The following is a 23,637-nucleotide window of genomic DNA, read 5'->3' on the forward strand; positions in this document are numbered from 1 at the left end:
GTGCCCAGCCTGTGACACAACTCAGGGAGGAGGACTTATGCTCCAACTGAGGAAGGAAAAGAGGAAATGACTGCCCCACTCTTGGAAGTGGGGCACTCACAGGCAAGGTAAGGACTGTGCCAGCAGACACGCAGGGCTGGGGCCCGGGGAGCAACTTGGACCACACATTCCAATCCTGAAAGCTGATCAAAGCCGAGTGACACCCAGGACCCAGGAGGCTGGGAGGTCCTGCTTGCCCACAGCATACCCTGGCCACCTCTATCCAGTGCTCCAGGATCCTGGCCCTGTCCGAGGCTTTCGTGCTCTGGTTGCTGAGGCAGATGGTTATTACATTGTTGGACACACGGTGCATCTGAGTGATGGTAACGTGGATGGTGAGCACGAGGTGCTCCTCACCCTTCTCTGAGTGCAGGGTTGAGATGGCATGCACACAATCGAAAGCTACCACCTCCCTGAACAGCTCCTGGGGAGAGCAGAAATGTCACACTGCCTTGCACCACCCAACGCAGAGCCCACCATCCACAGGACACTGCCCAGTGTTCTAAGCAGCAACTTTGCAGGTGGACATTGTGGTTTGGGCCATGAAGGGGCCTCTGGCTTTGGTTCTCTGTTCCTTGAGGGTGCCCAGCATTTGCAAAACTCAGGACCCTTATGCTGGCACCGAGGAGAGAGCTGCAGTTTCCTCAAGTCCTTCCTCACCACCGCCAAGCACTGGATGGGGACTCCAACCCCACATGCTGAGGAGGCAGCCCAGGGAGCATGTTCTGCACCTCCTGACAGCTGCCGTGACTCCCTCTAATCTCATTCACATGCATGTCCCCTGTTGCTGCTACATCCAGGACCTTAGTGTGGAGTCCATCCTCATGTCCAGGACACATCATGTCTGATGCATGTGGAGGCCAGGGAGGCCTCTGGGACAGATGGCTGGGCTAGCCCTGGACTCTGCTGCACATCTGATATTCCTCTCTGCCCCCCAACATTCCAGTCCCTGACCAGCTGTCCTTGGTCCTAAGACATTTATTGTCTGCACTCTCATGCTGTGATACGTATGGTCAGGGCAGTGTCCTCTGATGTCCTCTCCAGCTGGGAATATGGGGCCTTAGGAATGAAGAACTTGCCCACATCACCAGGCTGGAAAATGGTGGAGCTGGGATTTGGACCCAGATCACTGCACTCAAGGTCTGGGAATGGCAATTCAGGGACAGAAGATGCCAAAAAAGGTCCACCACATTCCACCCTAAGGAGCCCAGATGCTCACCATGTCGATCTGGGTGAGCTGCTCTGCCAACAGCCTGGGAGGGAATGCCAAGACAGGGGCTGTCCTGTCCCTCAGCCCCTGCTCTCAGCGCCCATGTAAGGAGCAAGAATGATCTGCTGCTGCTCCCCCCTACCACCCCCTTGCTACCCACCCCGGATACTTCTCCAGCCTGTATCCCCCTCACCAGTTCAGTCCATTCCGACATCATCACTCCTATCCAGAGCAGGAAATTGTGAATCTCTTCGTCCCAACCCAGGCTGTGGGCACCATCCTTGGGAAGAAAGAACCACACGTTAAACAGCTAGCAAGATTTGCTGGGGTTTCCATAAAAAATGCCTGAGCAGAACGTCCCAATGTCAGAGAAAGAATGATAATCATAACTGGGCCACCAGAAGCCCAGTTCAAGGCCCAGGGACAGATCTTTGGGAAACTGAAAGAAGAAAACTTCTTCAACCCCAAGGAAGAGGTGAAGCTTGAAGCCCACATCAGAGTGCCCTCTTCGACAGCCAGCCAGGTGATTGGGAAGGGTGGCAAAACCGTGAATGAACTGCAGAACTTAACCAGTGCAGAAGTCTTTGTGCCTCACGACCAAACGCCAGATGAGAACGAGGAAGTGATTGCCAGAACTATTGGGCATTTCTTTGCTGGCCAGTGCAAGATCAGGGAAACTGTACAGCAGGTGAAGCAGCAGGAACAGAAATATCCTCAGGGAGTCGCCTCACAGCACAGCAAGTGAGGCTCCCCCAGGCACCAGCAAAACCATGGATGAATGTAGCCCTTGCAACGCCTGACAGAAGGAGACCAAACCCAGCCAGCCGGATTGGGAGCAAGCCAAAGACCACCCTGAGAAATGACAAGTCTGCAGAGGGGCCGGTCAGGGCCTCTGCAGCGGCCCGGAGGTCAGCCCTCAGGGCTGAGGTGGGGGGCGGGGGAAGGGAGAGCTCAGCAGTCTCCCCAGGACCGCACAGCAGCGGGCATGCCCACTGCAGGGTTCTGCAGGCTTCCCGGCCATCCACATCACCCTCCATTCCGATCTCCCCTAAACTCCAACGACGCTATCCCTTTTAGTTGAACTAAAATGGGTGAATGTGTTCAAAAGCAAAGCAAAATTCATACCCTTTTCCTTTTTTGTGGAAAATAGTCTCTGTACATGTGTGCACATATTAGAAGGGGAAAGATGTCAAGATATGTGGCCTGTGGGTTACACAGGGTGACTGCAGTGTTAATATATTTTATAAATAATATATCAAATAACTCAGCTAACTCCCATTTTTAATCAATTATATATATGCATTTTCTTTTTAAAGAGAAAGCATGCTTTTCTAGACTTTCAGGAATAAAGTCGTTCTTGGGGAGTTCTAATGCTGTTTTAATAAGGAACTTCAAGGCCACCCAACACAAAATTCACCCAGAGGGAAATCTCACCTGAAGGACACTCACAGCAGTTCTGGATCACCTGTGTATGTCAACAGAAGGGATACCGTCCGTCTCTTTGAAGAAGAAACTCTGCCTCTCTTCATCCCTGTCTAGCTCACATAACCATTTCTCTTTGTTTCACAGGTTTTAGACTGGTTTTTGCATACTGCTATATAATTCTCTGTCTCTGTTTATCTCTCCCCTGCTTTCTCCATCCCCTTCCTTCCCATCCCCATTCTTTTTATTCCCTCATCCCTCTGTCTCCATGCCCTGTATCTGCACACCCACTCCACCCCCTCTTCACTCCCCCTTATACCACCTACCCCCCACCCCAGCCCCCAGCAAAGCAGTGCTCTGAGAATCACATCACACAAAAAGAGCAAAAGCAAAACACACAAACCAGCCTCGACATACACTTGGTTACTTAAAAGAACAAGAGTCAATGGTACTTGTCCTAGCATTTTGGAAGAGGAAAACAGGAACCCACCAAAACTGACGAGCCAACAAACAAAAATTCTACCAAGAAAGAATGTATTTTGTCCTTCTTATATTTTGGTATATAAGCCATTAGTATTCAGCAAAATGATTTCTTTCTTTTTGAAAAAAAAATGTGGAAGAAGATAGAAAGTTACTAGAGGTTGTTGGCCCAGGCGTTGAATTTACAGATTTTTTTAAACAAGAAAAACACACAAAAAAAGCTACCTCAGGTGTTTTTTACCTTGGCACCTTGCTCTTGTGTTTCCCTTAGAGATTTTGTAAAACTGATCGTTGGAACATTTTTTATTTTTTTTTAATAAAAATGAGTTGGAAAAAAGAATAAGATACCAACTGCCAGCCAGAAGAAGTCCAAGGGTGCAACAACTGTTCTGAATTGTCTTCCACTCGCCAAAAACCTTACATGGCCTTCTTTTGGACAAACCTTGAAAACGTTTATTTTGAAAAGATGACAAAACAGAAAGAGAAAATATTGGCGATGTCCTGAATATTATAGGGTACCCGCCATTAGGGCTTTTTGTGTTAAAGGATGAACATGAATTGGTTTATGTGAACAAGCTATTGTACCACCAGACTGCAATGCCAGTTTCCTTTACTGCAAACAGTGTTCTGTGGCAAAAAACAACAAAAAAGAAATATATACAGCTAACAAGAAAAAAAAAAATAATGATCTTCTGGTGGAGCGAAAGCTGGCACTGACTGCAGCTCAACAGATGGCACTGCAGTGGCACCTAGTCTGCCTCCTGCTGCTCAGTGGGTGCCTCAGGTGGTGAGGCAGCAGGTGCCAGATCCTGAGAAGCCACTGGATTAGGGCCTGAGGGTGGCAACTGACATGACATCAGAGCCACCGCCAGCTCCGCTGGAAAAACAGGTCATGTCTCCAGCTTCAGCTCCCAATCTGGGGATGATGCAGCCTCTGGAGGTGGCCAGGCAGATGGCATCGGAGTGGCCTCCCTCTCTGGAGCTGGAGTGAGGATTGTCAGAGTATGTGGAAGGAGCTCCGGAGGCCATGGTGGCTCCACGTCGGCAGGTGATATTGGAGGCACTGCCACAAGTGCCTTCAGCTCTGCAGTTGAGAGGTTTTCTGCTGGCATTGATGGAACTGGCCCTGGAGGAGGCACTACAGTGGTTTGCAACCCTGGGTCTCACATAAGAGCCCCAAGAGGTGGAAGAGGCAAAAACAGAACTGGCTTTCTATGGACCTTTCCCCACACAGAAATACCTGCAGCACCTCTACCTGCACCACCTCCCCTAAGGATGCCACCCTCAGAAAATCTTCCAGATTGCAAGTGCTCATGGAGTGGGCCGATGCCCTTCTTTACTTCCTGCCCAAAGGCAAAAAAGGGATTTTGCCCCTGTGACCCCCACTTCCTCCTCTACACCCCACCCATCCCCACCTCCATGCTCCTCACCCTGTGTCTGGGTCTCACTGGGCCCTGACGGCTCCAGCTCAGAGAGGAGGACCTGAAGCCTGCCTCTCCAGGGAAGACCCAGGCAGCGCCACCGGCGCAAAGGGCACCAGCTGTTTGAGACTGGGAAAGTTCAGGGGCTCGCAGAAATCATCAGGAAACTCCTGGAACCAGGTCAGCAGGAGGCAAGAGAAGGTGCTGGGGGTGGACAGGGCCGCAGAATGAGGAATGGCCGTTCCTGCCACACTGCCCTCTGGTGAACACCCTCCGGGTGCGGGGCTCCTGAGCAAGACCAGCCAGACTATTTCTGTCTGTATCTGCCAGCCCCCAGCATTCTGGGCTCAGACTACACTGAGGACAGAATCCACTGTGATGCAATCTCAAACCTCCTTTGAATGGGAATTCAGGATTCCAAAGGTCACTTTGGAGCAGAGCTTCTTCAAGCGGAAAGCAAATTTCTAAATGTTGACAACCCCTTCCCACTGAGCTGCCTTTACAGAGAGCCTAGCAAGGGGAAGCACTTTCCATGGCCCACATCATTATTTTCTGACTCTGACCTCAGCAGGTTGATCCCGCTATGAGCCCACTAGCAAAAGGAAAAATCTGAGGCCAGATGCTGCAATGACCTTCTCCAGATATTCAGCTCATACATGCCAGAGCTATCATGAGATTGAGGACAAACATGTGCTCACCTTTTGGACACCCAGTCCAAGACCTGTTGTATGGAAAGGAAAACCCAGTAATGAAACACGAGGAGGGATACGCAGGCCTGGATGCCCTCCTCAACAGCTGCCACCATGAGCTCCATGAACTTCTCCCATGCTCCCAACTTGCCGGTGTACTCCAGGTCACTCTGCAGTGGTGACACATTTGCACCCTGAGACTGGAAGAACAGTAGCAGGTGGTTAGCCACTGCACTGGGAACCAGGAGAGGGGCAGGCTGGGGGGTGTATGCAGACCTGCATTTCCCTGACCCTCCCTGCCTTGTAGCAAGAAGTGGGGCAGGAATGCCTCTAGCAGAAAAAGGTCCGAGACTGCAAAGTAGAATCGAGGTGAAGGAATTATGAAGTCTTGAAGACCTTGTCATCATTCAGGGAGCTGAGTACCAGTGGAAGCTGTACATCAATGTGTGGAAAACGCTTTATCCCTGTGACTCCTCACAAACCACCCCGATTCATGAGATGAGGAAACCTCGAAGGGGGGACTCAATCTCTTGCAAGACAGAAGCTGGAGTCATTCACACTGGAGTTTTATGATCTTCCCTCCATCCTTTGGAGGAGGGTCTGCTCCAGATGTGGAGGGGAAGGGTCTGCTCCCATCTCATTCTTCCCCACTTTGGAGGTAGTGCATGGAGAAGCCTGAGATGGGGAGAACACATTTCTTTTCACCCCAGCAGCCAGATTTGAATGTCTTTTGCCTTAAAAAGGGAGTTCTGAGAATCTGTAGCCACGGTGATCCCTGCTTGGGCAAAAGACCAAATGCCAAGAGGACCCAAGTGGGAGAAAGACCCCCACAGAGTGAGGAATTAAACAAAAGCTTCAGAGAACAGCAAACCCAAATGGCAGCCAGACATGGAAGGGGCAGCTGGAAATCAAATCACTAAAGTGATTCCATTTGCCCCCCTGACACCAGACTGGCCAAAAGAAGAGGATGTTCAGAGTTGGACAGGGAGGATGCAGGGAAGCAGCCATGGTCAGAGACTGTTGGTGGCCAATGAACCACTGCACCCTTATGGAGGCTCACTGGCTCCAGCTATTAAATTTTGTCCATATGTGTGGGACACACCCATCCCATTCCGGGGAATCTCTCCAGGGGGTGGGATGGGGGTCTAGTCCATTAGGACACACAGAAGATGTTCCCTGCTGAATGACTTAAATAGACCTAGAAAGAAATCCCTTCAAGACCTGTGAGCAGGGAGAGGCCCTATCTTCTAGGCAGCTTTGCTTCTGGAATAGGATGCAGAGATTTTTTTTTTAATAGCAGCATCCTGGGCAGCTAATGCTATCTCATGGTGACAAGTTTAATGATAAGTTGGAGAGTCTTTCAGGCCATAGTTCCTGCCCTGAAAGGTCAAGGGGGGGGGGGGTGTTATGGGAGTGTACAATTTCCAGCAGAACTGTTGTCATAGCATGTACCCATTCTGAGTCAAAATTACCCTTGAGAGTTTGAAGATGGCGAAGGTGTAAAGAAGGTATGCAAGTACCATCCCACTGACTGCTCGCGGGCACAGCAGGTTTCCACAAGTAACAATAGAAAAAGCAACCAAAAGTGAAAGAGCTCATTGTCTTATCAGAAGTAAAAATAAATATCGTCATCCCTTCTCAGATGTTATAACAAAAGAATGAAAAATGAGTCTCCTTGAGGCCAAGGGCAGGCCTGCACAGGTTGCTGGCATGGGTGAGGGGTGGAGGCCCACATGGCTTTGGAACTGAGTCTTTGTGCAAATCAGAGGCAAATCCATGAGTTAGCACCCAAAGGAAGACACCACAGTTGGATCAGTGCTTCTGGCCTGCCCCAGCTGCCTCAGGACTCAGGCTTGGAGAAACCATGAGGTTGCTCTCACTTGATCACATTGCTGGCCCCGTCAAAAAGCGAACTGGCCATCACTGCAGGGGGACGCCCCATGCCATCTCTGCCACCCTGATCAGGTGGACAGGTGTCTGCACACTTCCCCAGTTCACATCAATAGGAGATGACAACTTTTGTGCCCAGGATTAACATTTTATATGGGGATTACCTCAAGATGACCACTTGCCTACCTAGCAGGCATCCATGACTTCAGGTGTGAACACAAAATACTCATGAAATTTCCCAACCTGGCCGTGGATGACCCTATTCCTCATGCCTCCTCACAATGAAAGGAGGACTGATATGGGGCTGCACAGGCAGGATGACAATGCTGGCATTTCCTGAATGGTCTGACCTTTGGGAACTCCCTGACCAACAGACAGCAGTAGCAAGGTGGAGGGTTCAGCCAATGCCTGCATCTACTGAAAAATGTCTCCTTCCTAACTTTTCTTATCCAGATCCTAGTGCTCAACAAGTGCAACATGAGAAAATGTTGATTTGATGATTCTTTCTAGCTAAGTGAGCCCAGTGGTGGGCTGTTGTGGAATCTACGTGCCTGATTCTATGTTCCACTGAACTGCAGCTCAAAAGAAATGAGGTCATCTTCTTAGTCCCCTTAACGGAAACTTCTCAATGATTAGGTCCTCCATGAAAGCCCCTCTTGACACCTGATGCTCATTCTCCTTAAACGTGTTATTCTGTTGTCTGTACCAAGTTTCCTCAACACATCACTCCTCGCAGCTACTTGGGAAGGCCTGGGTGCAGACTGGGCCCTGAGCATGAGGATGGAAAACTCAATTTAAACACTGATCTTTCTTATAAATCTTTCTTTATAAATCTTGTGACCATGGTGTAGTCATTGTTACTCTCATCTCAGGGTCACTCAGTCTCTACACTTACACAATGGGGTCATTCTACCATCTACTTCCTGGGTCATCATGTGGATGTGAGATAAGTGTAAAAGCCATGGCTGGTTTTCAAGTAGCTGACATGCAAACAGAGATGACAGCATTACAAGAAGTGGTGTTCCAAAACAGGGAATACCTCACTCATCAGGGGTGGCTGTGGGTGTGTGATCCTTCGAAAGGTAGATTCCTGCTTTCATTTCTGGCTCAGCACGATGACAAAGTTGAAATTAAATGGAATTTAGATGTGATGGGTCTGCGGCATGATACCTTCCCATGGGTTCACATAATAATTAGAATCAGACACGTGTAGGCAAAAGGGCTTAGCCAGTGGACAGCCTAGGTCCAGCTGAAGCTAAAGTATGAGCTTCATAGAAGAGTCCAAGGAAATGTTCTCTAGGCACAGCCTCAAAGACAAATCAAAGAAGGATAGATGGTTTAGGGGAAGGGGTGTCTTTCAGATGGGCAAACTCTTGTCCTTTTCCCAGAGTGAAAAAGTTTCCAGTGAGGCTGGCCATGGAGGAAGCATGGTAGGGAGTATGTTATGAGGAGAACTCAAAGAAGGCGGTGTGCAGGATTCAGGATGTGTCATACAGGAGAAGAGGATGAACAACAGGACATGGTCCAGGTGGTTTCATGACAGCCTCAGCAAATCAGAGCTGAGGGAACTCTAGAGGGCACATGTCCACCCCACTGAAGCCCAGATCCTTGACATTCACCCATGGGAGAGGAGGCATACCTCAATGTCTTCATTTGCACAATGCAGCTAGTATGGTGGCCATTTGCCTTCTTTCTGTATGGGAATGCTAACTGGAATGCCCAGAGTTGACTACATGTCAAAACTGCTGCTCAGGAAACATCGTACCCAGACAGACCTTGCAGCCCTAAGTCACTTAATCCTGACACCTAGGTTCAGATGGGTGAATTGAGCTGCCTGATGTCCAACAGCTCAGAGGAGATTCTGGGAATGATACCCAAAACTCTTTCCTTTCAGCTGTCTCACATTCATGCAGTCATTCAACTAAAAACTTTGGAACACTTTCTGCATATTCAGCAACATGGAGAGAACTTGGAGCATCATCCATGATTTCTTTGAGCTTGTAGCTTGCAGGGAGAAGAGGTGGCATATCAACATGCTAAATGCTGACCTAGAGATGAGGAGGACCTATTCTGAAGACACAGAAAGGCCTTCTCATCAGAGAGAGCAAAAATCCAAGCAGGTTTACTGGAGGTGATTATACAAAAGAGGGACTGGGTTTTCTCCAAAGGATGACACAGACATTGAAGGAATACAATGTCCGATAGGTAGGCAGTGTAAGCAAATGTGTTGTGCATCAGGCCTTAGATTTCATGGGATATTAGACTGCAAAGTAGGGAGACAACTGAACCTAAAGAAATGACATGAAGTTTAAGATGCAGTGACCCACTGCCAGGGTGTGCTGCAGGAAGATTTGAGGAGTAATTTTGCATTACATTCATTCAAGTGGTACCTCCCAAGTGATGAAAGCTTCAGGTACTACAAAACATTGACTTGCCCTGGTTACATTGACACCTGTGTTTTATGAGCTTCTGATCTGCTCCTCCAGGGGCAGGCTTGAAGTCTCCTTCCTTGAATTCTGCCCCATCCCTTCCCACCCATTTGCTTACCTCTTCTTTTCAGAGCCCTAAACCCATGGCAACAACTTTTATGTCTTCCCCATGACAAGAGCAATGGTGAGCTGATAAAAATTGACCTAACTTGTTGAAACACATGATTAAGACAATTTAAAAAGTTAATAACAGCCAAATCATGAAGCTTATTCTGTAAATTAGATGATAAAGGATAAAAGCCCTGTTTCTGTTTCTGTTCCTGTTTCCTCTTTCCCCATGGATTGTGCTTGGGGGGGGGGGGGGGGGGTGTGAGTCCATCAGATGGATCAGTGCAGGGCAGGGAATTGTCTCACTGTAGATGGTTCCCTGAACCAAAGGCTCCTGCCAATTTCTGAACTAGAATGGGAAGAGGAAGATGGATGAGGAGTGGACAGGACTGAATGCTGATTTCCTCAATTGAATGCAGTTGAGACAATGTACCTTCAAGATTCTCCTCTGCCCCAGCAACTCTATCCTAAGCTCTCACCTCCACCTGAGGGACTTGCCCGCCAGTGGCCTCACATGCATTTGACTATGCACTCAGGGAAGGGGAGACCAAATCCTCAGGGCTCTCCAGCTAATGGGTTTGCTTCTTTTCACTTATAAGAAGTGAGTATCATCACAGTGCTTCCACATCACCCAGTCCTCCTGGACTAATAGTAGTGAATTCCCCAGACTGTTGTTGAGATCAGGGTTGTGTAACTATTGAACCTGCAGCCCCCTGCACAGTGGTGTCTTTGAAAGGCAGGCAATCTGTACCACCACTGCCTGTCATAGCAGACCCTATAATGTGAGGTGGACAAAGCCCTGCTTAGTGTCCTAGCCCAAGAACTCATATGGAAACCTGCTGAGATGCCCTTCCAAAGGCAGTGGTCAGAGCAAGGGCCTCTGGCTCCACATGGGGGCAGGTGGGATTCAGACCCAGGGAAAGCCCAGATCTTGCCCCTTTCAAAGGTGATTCCTGACCCATACGGAAAGAGTTGGCCACTTGCAGCCTGGGGCCTCACAGTTCTCTGGAGCCCTCCACTTACAGGAAGGGATCTGGACCCCTTTCAGAGATCCATGTTCAAGTTCGCCTGTCAGGGTCACATGCGAAAAGAGTGGGGACTCAAGTGGAATTTCCAACATGTTGAGGACTGCTGAGGATTGCCTTAAAGTTCCTGGCCTCATCCCCAGGGGCCCTTTACTCTAGGACGTGTGCTATGGCCCTAGCAACTTTAATTTCTGGTCTCCCCTCCTACTGACTGACCATTTTGGGGTCCTCATCATTCTGGGATCCTTTTGTTTGTCTCCGTTGTACTCAGCCTTTTGTAGTTTACAATGGCTTCACCCATGCTGGGTCTGAAGCCAACATGCCAGATCTCCTCCCCACCTAAGTCTAGGAAGGGGCTCTTGTCCCCCCAAGGGGTACTCATGGACAGTACTTTGGAGGCTTGTGAGAGACGAACAGGAGGTTCAGGGGGCTCTCTTCCTGTCAAGGAGCCTTTGCTTGATTTCTTATTCTGTCAGGATAGCCATGCAACAGCCCATGGTTAACTTGTCCATGCTGCTCACCTGCCATTATGAGAACCCTGACCACAAAGAAGTTTTTTCTCCCCATATGAGTGCTGCCAAGGCTTGAAAATCATATGAGTTCATCGTGGGGGAATCTGCTGACAAGTTATAGCAGAGGTTTCCCAAGGTTTCCAGTTCCATGGGGTTCCAAAACACAAAGTCCACATCAAAGCAAAGAGTTTTCTCAGGCTCCAATTGCTCAAGGCAAGGGCAAAATTAAACTTGTTTAAGAGACAAAATAAAAAGTCATGTGAAAGGAGTTAATTCCCTGAAAGCTGTATCTTACCCAGCAGAAAGGTGGGGTCCAGATCAAGTGGAATCCTTCCCTCAAGGAATTCAGGCCCCAGTTTCTGGAAAAGTGGAGCAATTAATGCCAACCTACAACCTCATTTCTGTCTCAACCACGTCCCCAGCACAGAGAGTCTGCTGAACATCAAGGCACTTCATCACTTTACCCTAGTGGGATGCCTCAGGCAGACAAGCACCACCTACTGGGCAGGATAAGAAAAACACAGAGTTTAAAAGCTCCATAGGATAGTCAGTCAAACTGCTGGCTCTCACACTCAGTAAAAACTGATGCAGGTGACTCTTTTCTCCTGACAGGAGGCCAGTCCAGTCTGCAAAAATCTGACTGGTGTCTATAACATCTGAGTACACACTCCTCCAAAAAAAAGGCCCCATATAAGCTGTGTAAGAAACAGCCTTCCTTGAATTAAGGTATTACTTCCTGGATGTGTTAGTTTGGACATTTTTATAGAGTGAGAACTGTAAACTTGTAACTTAGTAAATCCCCATTTTAAAAGCCATTCCAGTTCTTGTACACTGCATTCCAGCAGCTTGCAAAGTAAAACAACTCCCAGCAAAGAAAACGCCAGATGGCATCACAGGCAAATTTTATCAAGCATTCCAGTAAGAATTAACACCACTCCTGCCTGCACCCTCCCAAAAAATGGAACGAGAGGGAACAGTATCTAAACTCATTCTATGAGGCCAACATCACTCTAATAACAAAGCCTCATAAAGATATTATAAGAAGAGAAAACTACAGAACAATCTCTCTAATGATTGTAGATGTAAACATCCTTAACCAAATCCTTGCAAATCAAATCCAACTGCACATTTAAAGAATTATACATCATATTAAGTTTTATTCCAGGTATGCAAGGATACTTCAGCACAAGAAAATCAGATAATGTAACTCATCACATTAACAAAGCAAAAGGGAAAAAACTACATGATTATCTCATTTGATGCAAGAAAGGCAAATCACAAAATTCACCATCCTATCTTTATAAAAACACTTAAAAGAAACTTCCTCTAAATAGTGAAGGGCTTATGTGAAAAATACACTGCTAACATCATACTAAATGGTAAGGGACTGAAAATTTTCCCTCTAAGATTGGGAACAAGACAAGGATGCCCACTGTCACCACTGTTATTCAACACTGGGCTAGAAGTTCTAGCTAGAACAATTTTGCAAGAAAAAGAAATAAAAGTCATCCAAATTGGAAAGGAAGAAGTAAAACTTTCCATATTTGATGAATCATGATGGTATATTTTGTCAAAACTGAAAAAAAAAAAATACGGCACTGCTACCTAAGCAGATCAATGAGTTTAGCAAGGTGGCAGGATACAAGATTAATATGCAGAAATCTGTCTGTGTCTATTCATCAGTAATGAGGTATGCAAGAGGATAATAAAAAAATCCTTTCACAATACCAGATAAAAAAATCAAATATCTAGCAATAAACTTAATGAAGAATGTGAAGGATCTATACATAGAAAACTGCAAAACAATGATAAAGAAAATCAAAGAAGACCTAAATAAATAGAAAGACAATCCATGTTCATGGATTGGAAGGCTAACAGTCCTTCAGATATCAATGAAATACTAAACAAAATGCCAACAGCCTACTTTACAGAAATGGAAAAGCTAATTATCAAATTAATTTGGAAGTGAAATGGCCCTCAAATAGGCAAAAATATATTGAAGCAGAGGAATGAAGTGGGAGGCCACATCCTTCCTGATATTAAAACATATCATAAAGCCACTATGGTCTAAGCATCTTGATACTTACCTAAAAGTAGATATATCAATCAATGGAATCAAACTGAGAATTCAGAAAAAGACCCTTAGATCTATGGTCAACTGTTTTGTTTTCTTTTTGTCTTTTTTACATGGGCAGGCACCAGGAATTGAACTCGGGTCTCTGGCATGGCAGGCGAGAACTCTGCCTGCTGAGCCACCATGGCCCACCCAGACAATTGGTTTTTGACAAGGCCTCAAAGTCCATTGAACCGGGGCAGAACAATTTCTTCAGTAAATGGTGTTGGGAGAACTAGATATGCATATACAAAAGAATGAAAGAGGACTCCAAACTTATAATCAATGAAAAATTAACTAAACATGGAACAAAGACCTAAATATAAGAACCAGTACCATAAAGCTCCTAGAAGAAAATGTAGAATAACATCCACAAGATCTAATGATAGGACATAGTTTCTTAGACCTTACACCCAAAGCACAACAAAAGAAAAAATAAACAAATCAGACTTCCTCAAAATTTGAAAACTTCTGTGCTTCAAAGGACTGTGTCAAAAGGGTGAAAAGGAAACTGACTGAAAAAGAGAAAATACTTGGAAACCACATGTCTAAGAACGGTTGATATCAAGAGTATCTAAGGAAATCCTACAGCTCAATAATACAAAGACAGACAACCCAATTAAAAAATGGGCAAACGATTTGAAGACATGAATACAGGTGACTGAAGGATTCACTGACTGAGAAAGAAGTAGATCCACGAACAGTGATGCATACTATGAACAAATGTTGTGCTGCTCCAAAAAGGAGCAAAGTCATGAAACATGCAATGATGTGAGTGAACATGTGGGACATATGTGGGGAAGAATAAGCCAGAAACAATAGAACAATTATGCTACGGTCTCCTTTATAAAATGCTTATGAGAAAACATATATACATATAATTTGATATTTGGAGATGGGAATAAGGCCGATCAGGTTGGGGTTAAAGTAATTCAGAACACAGGGGTAAGGAAGACATTGTCTATATTTTAGAATTACACATACTCTTTGAGACCAAAGGAAGAAAAGTTTATTTGGTCTGGAAAAAAATTTTCTGTAGCACATAATCTACCTCATCCTATCTGTATAGCTCATTTGAACAACTGAAACACAGGGAGCCCCAGAGTAAGAAAGAGGTGGCTTAATGTAACACCTGGATACAGCCTAAAGTTTACTGAGAAGATAATTGAGAAGTGTTGGCAGGGTCCCTCGGGGGATGGAAGTAAAAATAGGGAACTAGTAAACTTTAATAATCAGGAAATCCCATGATACTGTGTCAAAATGTCGAGACACCCAAATCAATAGGCCATACCCTTGATCTTGAAGCTTACTCTTGTGAAGCTTAAGTAGGTAGTGGATAAGCTTAGCCTACCTATAAGTATGCCTAAGAGATTCTTCTGGAGGGCCACTTTGTTGCTCAGATATGGCCTCACTCTCTCTAAGCCCTACTTTGCAAGTGAAATTATTGCCCTCCTCCCTATGTGGGATATGGCATCCTTGGGTGAAAGTCTCCCTGGAAGTGTAGGAGATGACTCCCAGGGAAGGGATGAGTCTGGCCCTGGCACCATGGGGTCAACTATTCCATCCTGACAAAAAGGGGGAAAAGAAGTATAACTAATAAAGTATCAGTGTCTGACAGTTCAAATAGAGTCAAGAGGCTATTCTGGGGGTTGCTCTTACACAAGCTTCAGTTAGACATTGCTACCTATCATAACTGCCAAACCCCCACCAGGACCATTCCAGCCAATCCTAAAGAACATTTAAGGCAATATTTAAGATTCCATAGGGATTCCCACCAACATAATAAGTGTTTTTATATTTCATGAGTTTTCATGCTTTATTCTGTCACAAGACTAAGCATACCTTTCTAGCTCAAAACTACATCCACTTCAATCGACTCAATCACACACCCACACAGGGGCCCTCAAGTTAGTTTATCATTGAGAATCGAGAAGTTATGAGCAGAATTAGGTAATACCTTAGAGCTAGAGAATCAGAGTATTAATCAGAGATTTACTTCCAAAACTTTGTCAAAAGCCTTCTGGGAAAAAAAGGGGTTACAATACATGTAAATTACAACTATCAAGACCTATTCACTTTAGACAAAAAAACATACTTAAACTGTTTTTCTCCATCTCTAGGTATGTTCTATGCTTCTAATTACTATTTAGTGCCTCTATAATCTAATAGATTCTGCAGTGAGCTTTTGATGGAAATACTTTGTATAAGGGCTGCTCCTAGGGAAGTAGGGCCAGAGAAAGGGCTCTGGAATAGGATGGAGAAATCTTTTTCAAGAATGTAAGAGACACAGATGGCAGACCCATATCTGCCTATCTTTCCTCCAGTCTCAGAGGCACAGAACTGGATAAATTATCCTTGGTTCATGCTACACTCTATGTGTCCAAACATCACCTTAATATTTTCTTGTTCCCTTGGTTTTGCATATTATTTTCTAAAAAACAAATTGGCATACTTTCCAACATAGAAATTAAACCATTGACTATAATTTATGTCTACTAATAAAAGCATTACCCATTACCTCCCCCATCATTACCTACTTAAGGTAACCAACCTCCTGAATCATGGGTTAAATGTTTCCTTCCTTTTTTTTTTTTTAAATGGGCAGGCACCAGGAATCGAACCGGCATGGCAGGTCCTCTGGCATGGCAGGCGAGCATTCTTGCCTGCTGAGCCACTGTGGCCCACCCTGTTCCCTTGTTTTTGATACTATATGTTCATATAATATACATGTATGTATGTATATACGTATGTATGTATGTATATATAATCTTGATACATCTATTTCTATTCCACAAAAAGATTATTGTTAAGTTTTAGATAGTCTTAACCTTAAAAAAGGGTAGCAATATTTAAACAATTTGGGGTGGACTTGATTTTATTTCTCAATATTATATTACTTTATTTACTAACATTATTGTGAATAATTGTGGTTCATAGTTTCGCAGGTATATAATATCCTTATGTGTGACTATAAAAATGAATTTATCCATTCTCTTGTGATATATATATATATATATATATGAATATGGTTTGTGTACAGATTTCTGCTACATGATGTAGGGATCTAAACCTACATAAGTTCATATTTCTGTGCTTTAAGTCCCTAACTATTTTATATGAGCAGATTTCTCAACTAGTCTTAGTCTCAGCTATCTCAACCATGAAATGGGCACAGAAATTCTACAAAGTTACTGGAAGAATGAAATAAAATATTTATCTGTGATTAAAATGATAACTTATATTTTATTATCTATCAACTATATGATCCCCTTGATATACTTAGTGTAATTAAATATAGTTTCCATATAAAGCCATGTATACAAACTTTTGCTTCCAAAGTTATCAATGAACTCCTCATCATGTACAATGATCTATAACAACGGGAGGAGGATGAGGAGGAACAGGTAACATATCTGGAGTCCTTGATAATATACAAAACACAGTGCTAAGCTCTGCACATGCATGATTTTAATAATTCTGCAACTGAGTGAAAAACATACTATTTTTATTCTCAGTTCATAGATAAGGAAACTATGGCACAGGGAGGTGAAGCAACTTGCTCAAGATTGCACAAGCAGTCAATAGAAGAATTGGATATTTAAACCAGAGAAGTGGGCATTTTATCCACTCCTCCTCTCAACCCTTCTTCTTTGTCCCTTCTCTAATAGTGGACATCATTGACCAAGAACTTTTTCGATATTTTCTTTCTTACTAATTCACATTATACTGTAAAATTAAGAGTTGCATCCTCCTTCTCTCTGGGTTTATCACTTACTTATTTTTTTATTTTTATTTTTTGCTTACTTTCTTTCCCATACCCCTCATGTGGAGGCTCCTTAAGAGAAAAATAAGGAGAACTTATCCAGTCCTAGGACCCCATTGATCAATTTGATGCTGATGAATCAATATCTCCAACCCTTACCCCATCACTGCTGCAGTAAGAGGATGAAAGATACATCCCACAGGGTTAATAATATAGATGAAGAACACAGAAAATAATAGGGACTGAGTTAAAGGAGGTTTAGAGAAATCAGAAGAAAAGCAGTAGAGGAGGTAGAGAAGTATGGAACAGGGAATGCAGTATAGACCACTATGAATCAATCACATTGGGGATTTTTAAAAATTTATATGAGCAATTGTCAGCTACTTTTTTCCTCAGGAAACAAATCACTACTTTAAATTGTGATCAGATAACTGAAATTTGGGCCCTTGAAAAATCTGAGGAGAGAAAGAATATAAGGGATTGAATTTTGAGAATTAAATCTTAATTTTGTTATGATTCCCCGGAAATAAATTTGGCTAGAGTAAGTGCAGAAGGTAGTTAAATGATCCAGAACAGCATTCATTTGTTTTTCCATCCACCTAGTAACATATCTTTTCTACTAACATTGATTTCTTACCTGTGTCTAGAGCATTAAAACAAATCACTACAGTCCCTTCCCTCTAACAGTCACAGAAGGAAAAGAAATAAGAATAAACTTGGATACAGAACAGTATGGCAAGAGATAGAATAAATGTAAGCAAAATGGCTTGGGAACCACACTTAGAAGAAGTTCCCTCCCAGCCTTGGGGGAGGTCATGGATGAGTTGAGGCCATGAAAAGATTCCTAAGAATCTTTTCTTAAGAAACAACCAAAACAAAGGCTAACAAATCCCAAACCCTTCTGGTTGCTACCAAATCTGCCCTCCATTTTACTCAGAGAACAGTTACCACTGTGAATCATTAAGGTTGACTGTGGTATGACTTGTGGGGGACGGGCATGTGTATATGTATAAGTTATGTATAAGTTGTGCACATGTGCTTTTTTTACTTTTATTTTTATTTTTTTCTTATTTTATTTTATTTATATTTTAATTCCTTTTTACTTTTATTTTTATTTTTATTCTTATGTTTATTTTTGGAGTAACAAAAATTTTCCAAAAAATCTACCTATATGATGATGTTGTGAACCACTGATTGTATACCTTGGATGACTATATGGTATGTGGATATATAATATATATCAACATCAATTTCAAATATCAATAAAATTATATTTGAAAAAGAAGAACGCTAAAGTCAAAGATCTACTTGAACACCCAGAGGAATTAGTAATAGAACAGCAAACTAATCAAAAGCAAGCAGAAAGAAAGATTAGAGCAAACATAAATTAAATTGAGAATAAAAAACAATGGTGAGAATAAACAAAACTAAAAGTTGGTTCTTTGGAAAGATAAATAAAATGGACAAATCCTTAACTAGACTGACAAAGAATAAAATAGAGAAAACGCAATAAATAAAATCAGAAATGGGAAGGGAGACCTCAGTACTGATCCCACAGAAATAAAAAGGTTCATGAGGATACTATGAACAACTGTTACCCAAAAATTAGAAAACTTAGATGAAATAGCAAATTTCTAGAAAAACACAAACAACCTACAATGGCTCTAAAGAAACAGAAAACCTCAAAAGATAAATTAAAAGTAAAGAGATTAAATCAGTCATCAGAAACGTCAGAACAGGGCAGGCGACCGTGGCTCAGTGGCAGAGTTCTCATCTGCCATGTTGAGACCCGGGTTTGTTTCTTGGTGCCTGCCCATGCAGGAAAAAATAAAAAAAAAACCTCACAACAAAGAAAAGCCCATGACCAGATGGACTCACAGGTGAATTCTACCCACCATTCCAAGAAGATTTAATACCCATCCTGATCAACTCTTCCAAAACATTGAAGAGGAAAGAACACTACATAACTCACCTTATGAAGTCAACATTACCCTAATACCAAGCCAGATAAAGATACTACAAGAAAAGAAAATCACAGACTAATTTCTCTAATGAATAAAAATGCAAAAATCCTCAACAAAATACTTGCAAATTGAATCTAAGAAAACAACAAAAGAATTGCACACCATGGTTAAGCTGGTTTTATCTCAGGTATGCAAAGATGTTTCAAAACAAGAAAATAATTTAATGTAATACACCACATTAAAAAACTGCAGGTGGAAAACCACATGATCATTCCAATTAATGCAGAAAAGGTATATGGAAAAATCCAGCCTCCTTTATTAATTAAAAAACTTCAAAATGTAGAAATAGATGGAAGCTTCCTCGTGATGATTAAAGGTATATGAAAAAAAACACAGATAACATCACACTTAATGGTGGAAGACTGAAAGCTCTACCTCTAAGACCTGGAACAAGACAAGGATGCCTGCTGTCACCACTATTATGCAATATAGTGCTAGAAGTTCTAAGCAAGAGCAGATAGGCAAAAAAGAAATAAAAGGCACCCAAATTGTAAACGAAGAAGTAAAACTCTCATTATTTGCAGATTATATGAATTATATACATAGAAATTTCCAGAAAAATCTACAACTAAGTTACTCAAGCTAAGAAACAAGTTCAGCAAAATGGCAGGATCTGACATCAACACACAAAAACTAGTAGTGTTTCTACATACTAGTAATGAGCAATCTGAGGAGGAAAATCAAGAAAAAATTCCATTTACAATAGCAACAGAAAGTAAGTTTAATCAATGATATAGAGGACTGGAACACAGAAAACTGCAAAACATTGATTAAAGAAATCAAAGAAGACCTAAATAAATGGAAGTACATTCCGGATTCATGAACTGGAAGACTATCATTAAGATGTCAGTTCTACCCAAATCTGTTTATTTACAGATTCAACACAATCCCAATCAAATTCCAACAGTCTACTTTGCAGAAATGGAAAAGCCAATTATCAAATTTATTTTGAAGGGAGGAGGTTAAGGGGCCCCAATAGCCAAAAATATTATGAACAAGAAGAATGAGTTTGAAGGACGTACACTTCCTGATTTTATAGCATAGACAAAGCTACCAGTCAAGACAACATGGGTTCTGACATAAAGATGGAGATACTGACCATAGAAGCAGATTCAGAGTTCCCAAATAGAACCTCACATCTATTGCCAATTGATACTTGACAAGGCTGTCAAGACTACCCCACTGGGAGAGAACAGTCTCTTTAACAAATGGTGCTGGGAGAACTGGATATCCACTACAAAAGAAAGAGGACCCACAATACACATATAATGCAAAAATTAACACAAAATGGATCAAAGACATAAATATAAGAACCACGTTCATAAAACTCCCCAAGGAAAACGTGGGGAAGCATCTTCAAAATCTTGTGGTAGTCAATGGTTTCTTAGACTTTACACCCAAGCACAAGCAGCAAAAGGAAAACAGATAAATGGGACCTCCTCAAAATTAAAAACTTTTGTGCACCAAAGGGTTTTGTCAAGAAAGTGAAAAAAAACAGCCTATGCAAAGGGAGAAAGTATTTGGAGACCATATATCACCAAGGGTTTAATAACCAGAATATACAAAGAAATTCTACAACTCAACAATAAAAAGACAAACAACTCAATTTAAAAAGGGCAAAAGACTTGAATAGGCATGTTTCCAAACAGGAAATGCAAATGGTCAAAAAGTACATGAAAAGATGCTCAACATCACCAGCTGTTAAGGAAATGCAAATCAAAACCACAATGAGCAGTTCCAGGAAGATGGTGGATTAGGAGAGACTGAGTTCAACCCTTCTCCAAGGAACAGCTAGAAAAGGGACAGGAGGGCAACTGAGATGGCAATTCCAGGGTATAAGTGACCTGGGAGAGTCTTTCACACCGCTTTTAGGGAGGCCCTGGTTGCAAAAGCTGAGGAACTGAGAAGCAGAGAACCAGAAACTGCCCAGCTGGTGCACACAGCCTAACACGGAAGCCTAGAGCCATCGGAGTGCACGGACAAGGAGATGGAGACTAGGAAGCAAGCCAAGCCACATTCCTTGAACAAGCTACCTTCACCAGGGCAGCCCCATGACCCACAACTCACCCCATATCTCATGCACCTGAAAACTGTCACTCACACCCCCTCCCCACACTCCAAGTGCACCCACACTGCCAACCCATCACTTGCGTACCTGCCCCACAACCCACAGCCCCACCCACCTCTGCTACACAAGTGTAGTCTTGCCTTACCCTTTCCGAGCCCCACCTCTCAGTCCCTGTCCCCTCCGGCTTTCACCAGCAAGTAAAGGTTGCTGGCGCTTACCTCCATACCCAGGTCACACCCGCTCACAGCCCATACAGTTGTGCAGCCCCACCCAGCATCCTCTGAGCTCCACACAAGGGTACATCAGTTTACAGGACTCCCACATCCACGCATGTGCATGGCCCCCAGTCATGCCCCTCAGTTCTGGGAAAGCACTGACCTCCACAGCCAGGCCACATCCACCCCCAGCCCATGCAGGCGTAATGCTGACCCACTGTCCTAGCTCTGCAAATATGCACAAAGGGGCCTCCACCCTAGACCAGCACACACCTAGACAGGGACATGTCTGCCACCTAGACCTGTGTACCCGCACAGCCACATTCTCCCTCACCACTGGGCACTCACACTCAGAGGCACCAGTGTAGCATCCCCAACCTGAACCTATACTTGTGCTGCAACACATCACAGCACTGCTGTGCCCCACCCAGTGCACTGCATCTTGCTACACATCCACCCTGCAAATACAGGTTTTAGACTACCAAAGGAAATCAACTTTCAAAGTAAATCAATCAAGATATTTAAATGCCGTGAAAGCAACAGAAGATCACTAAGCATATCACAATGCAGGCAGATATAGCCCAGCCTAAAGACCAAATTAAACACCAGAGGAGACACAAATGTTGGAACAACTAATCAAAGATGTTCATATAACTCTCCTAAATAAAATAAATGGAATGACTAATGACATCAAGGAGATCAAGAAGACACTAGAAGAGCATAAAGAGGAATGTGAAAGAATAAATAGAAAAATAGCAGATATCACAGGTTAAACATGCTGTATACAAAATAAAAAACATACTAGAGACACACAACAGCAGATTTGAAGAGGCAGAAGAGAGAATAAGCAAAGTAGAGAACAAGACAACTGATTTTGAACTCTCAAAACAGAAAATAGCAGAAAAGATGGAAAAATTTAAATTGGATTTCGGGGAAATGATGGACAAAACAAAGCACACAAATATAAGAATCATGGTGTCCCAGAAGGAGAAGAGAAGGGCTAGGAAGATTAGTGGAGGCTATACTGGGGGAAAACTTCCCAACCCTTATGAAGGACATAAATATACAACTCAAAGAAACTCAACAAACTCCAAACAGAATAAATCCAAATAGGCCTTCCCTAAGACACATACTAATAAGTCTGTCAAATGTTGAAGAGAAGAAAATTCTGAAAGCAGCAAGAGAAAAATAATCTGCTACATAGAAGGGATACCACAGAAGACTGAATTCAGACTAGTCAACTAGCACCACGGAGACAAGAAGGCAATGGTATGATATATTTGAGATCCTGAAAGATAAAGACTTCCAGCCAACAATTCTTCACTCAGCTAAATTGTCCTTCAAAACTGAAAAAGAGATTAAAATTTCCACAAACAAATTCTGAAAGAATTTGTCAACAATAGACCAGCCCTTCAAGAAATACTAAAGGGAGTTCTGCCAGATGAAAAAAAAAAAAAAAAAAGATAGGAGAGGGGGGTCTGGAGAAAAGCACAGAATTAAAGAGTACCATTAAGGGTAATTTAAAGGATAAAAAGAGAAAGAGCTAAAAGATTATATAGATCTGACAAATAAAAAAAGATAAGATGGTAGATTCAAGAAACACCTTTTCAGTAAAACTCTGAAAGTTAATGAGCTAAATTTACCAATTAAAAGATACAGATTAGCAGAATGCATTAAGAAATATAATCCAGCTATATGTTACTGAAAGGAGGCTCATCTTAGACACAAGGACACAAATAAATTGAAAGGGAAAGGATGGAAAAAGATGTTCCATGCAAGTTGTAATCAAAAGAAAGCAGAAGAAGCTATATTAATAACAGACAAAATAGACTTTAAATGTAAAGACTTCATAAGAGCAAAGAAGGACACTATATATTAATTAAGGGACAATTCACCAAGAAGAAAGAACAATCATAAATGTTTACGCTCCCAATCAAGGAGCTTCAAAACACATGAAAAAGACATTGGCAAAACTGAAGGGAGTGATAGGTATTTTCAGCAATAATAGTAAGAGACTTCAATACACCACTCTCCTCTATAGATAGAACAACCAGACAGAAGATCAACAGGGAAGTAGAGAAGTTAAACAACTTGGTAAATGAATTAGACATATATAGGTCGTTACACCCCAAAACACCAGGATATATATTCTTCTCTAGTGCTCATGTAACATTCTCCAGGACAGAGCATATACTGGAACACAAAACAGGTCTTTATAAATTTAAAAAC

General features: G+C 43.0%; 1 protein-coding gene across 1 annotated transcript in view; it reads right to left on the reverse strand.

Moving 5' to 3' along the window:
* The window catches only part of LOC143669367 (ral guanine nucleotide dissociation stimulator-like), a 61,209-nt gene extending 56,610 nt beyond the window's left edge, over positions 1–4,599 (reverse strand). Inside the window, exon 1 of the mRNA XM_077144128.1 lies at positions 4,582–4,599. The gene's annotated coding sequence lies outside the window, so the exon portion shown is untranslated. The remainder of the gene's footprint in view (positions 1–4,581) is intronic.
* Between the last annotated feature and the right edge of the window lie 19,038 nt (positions 4,600–23,637).

Source organism: Tamandua tetradactyla, chromosome 2, assembly GCF_023851605.1.
Source record: "Tamandua tetradactyla isolate mTamTet1 chromosome 2, mTamTet1.pri, whole genome shotgun sequence".
Classification (NCBI taxonomy): Eukaryota; Metazoa; Chordata; class Mammalia; order Pilosa; family Myrmecophagidae; genus Tamandua; species Tamandua tetradactyla.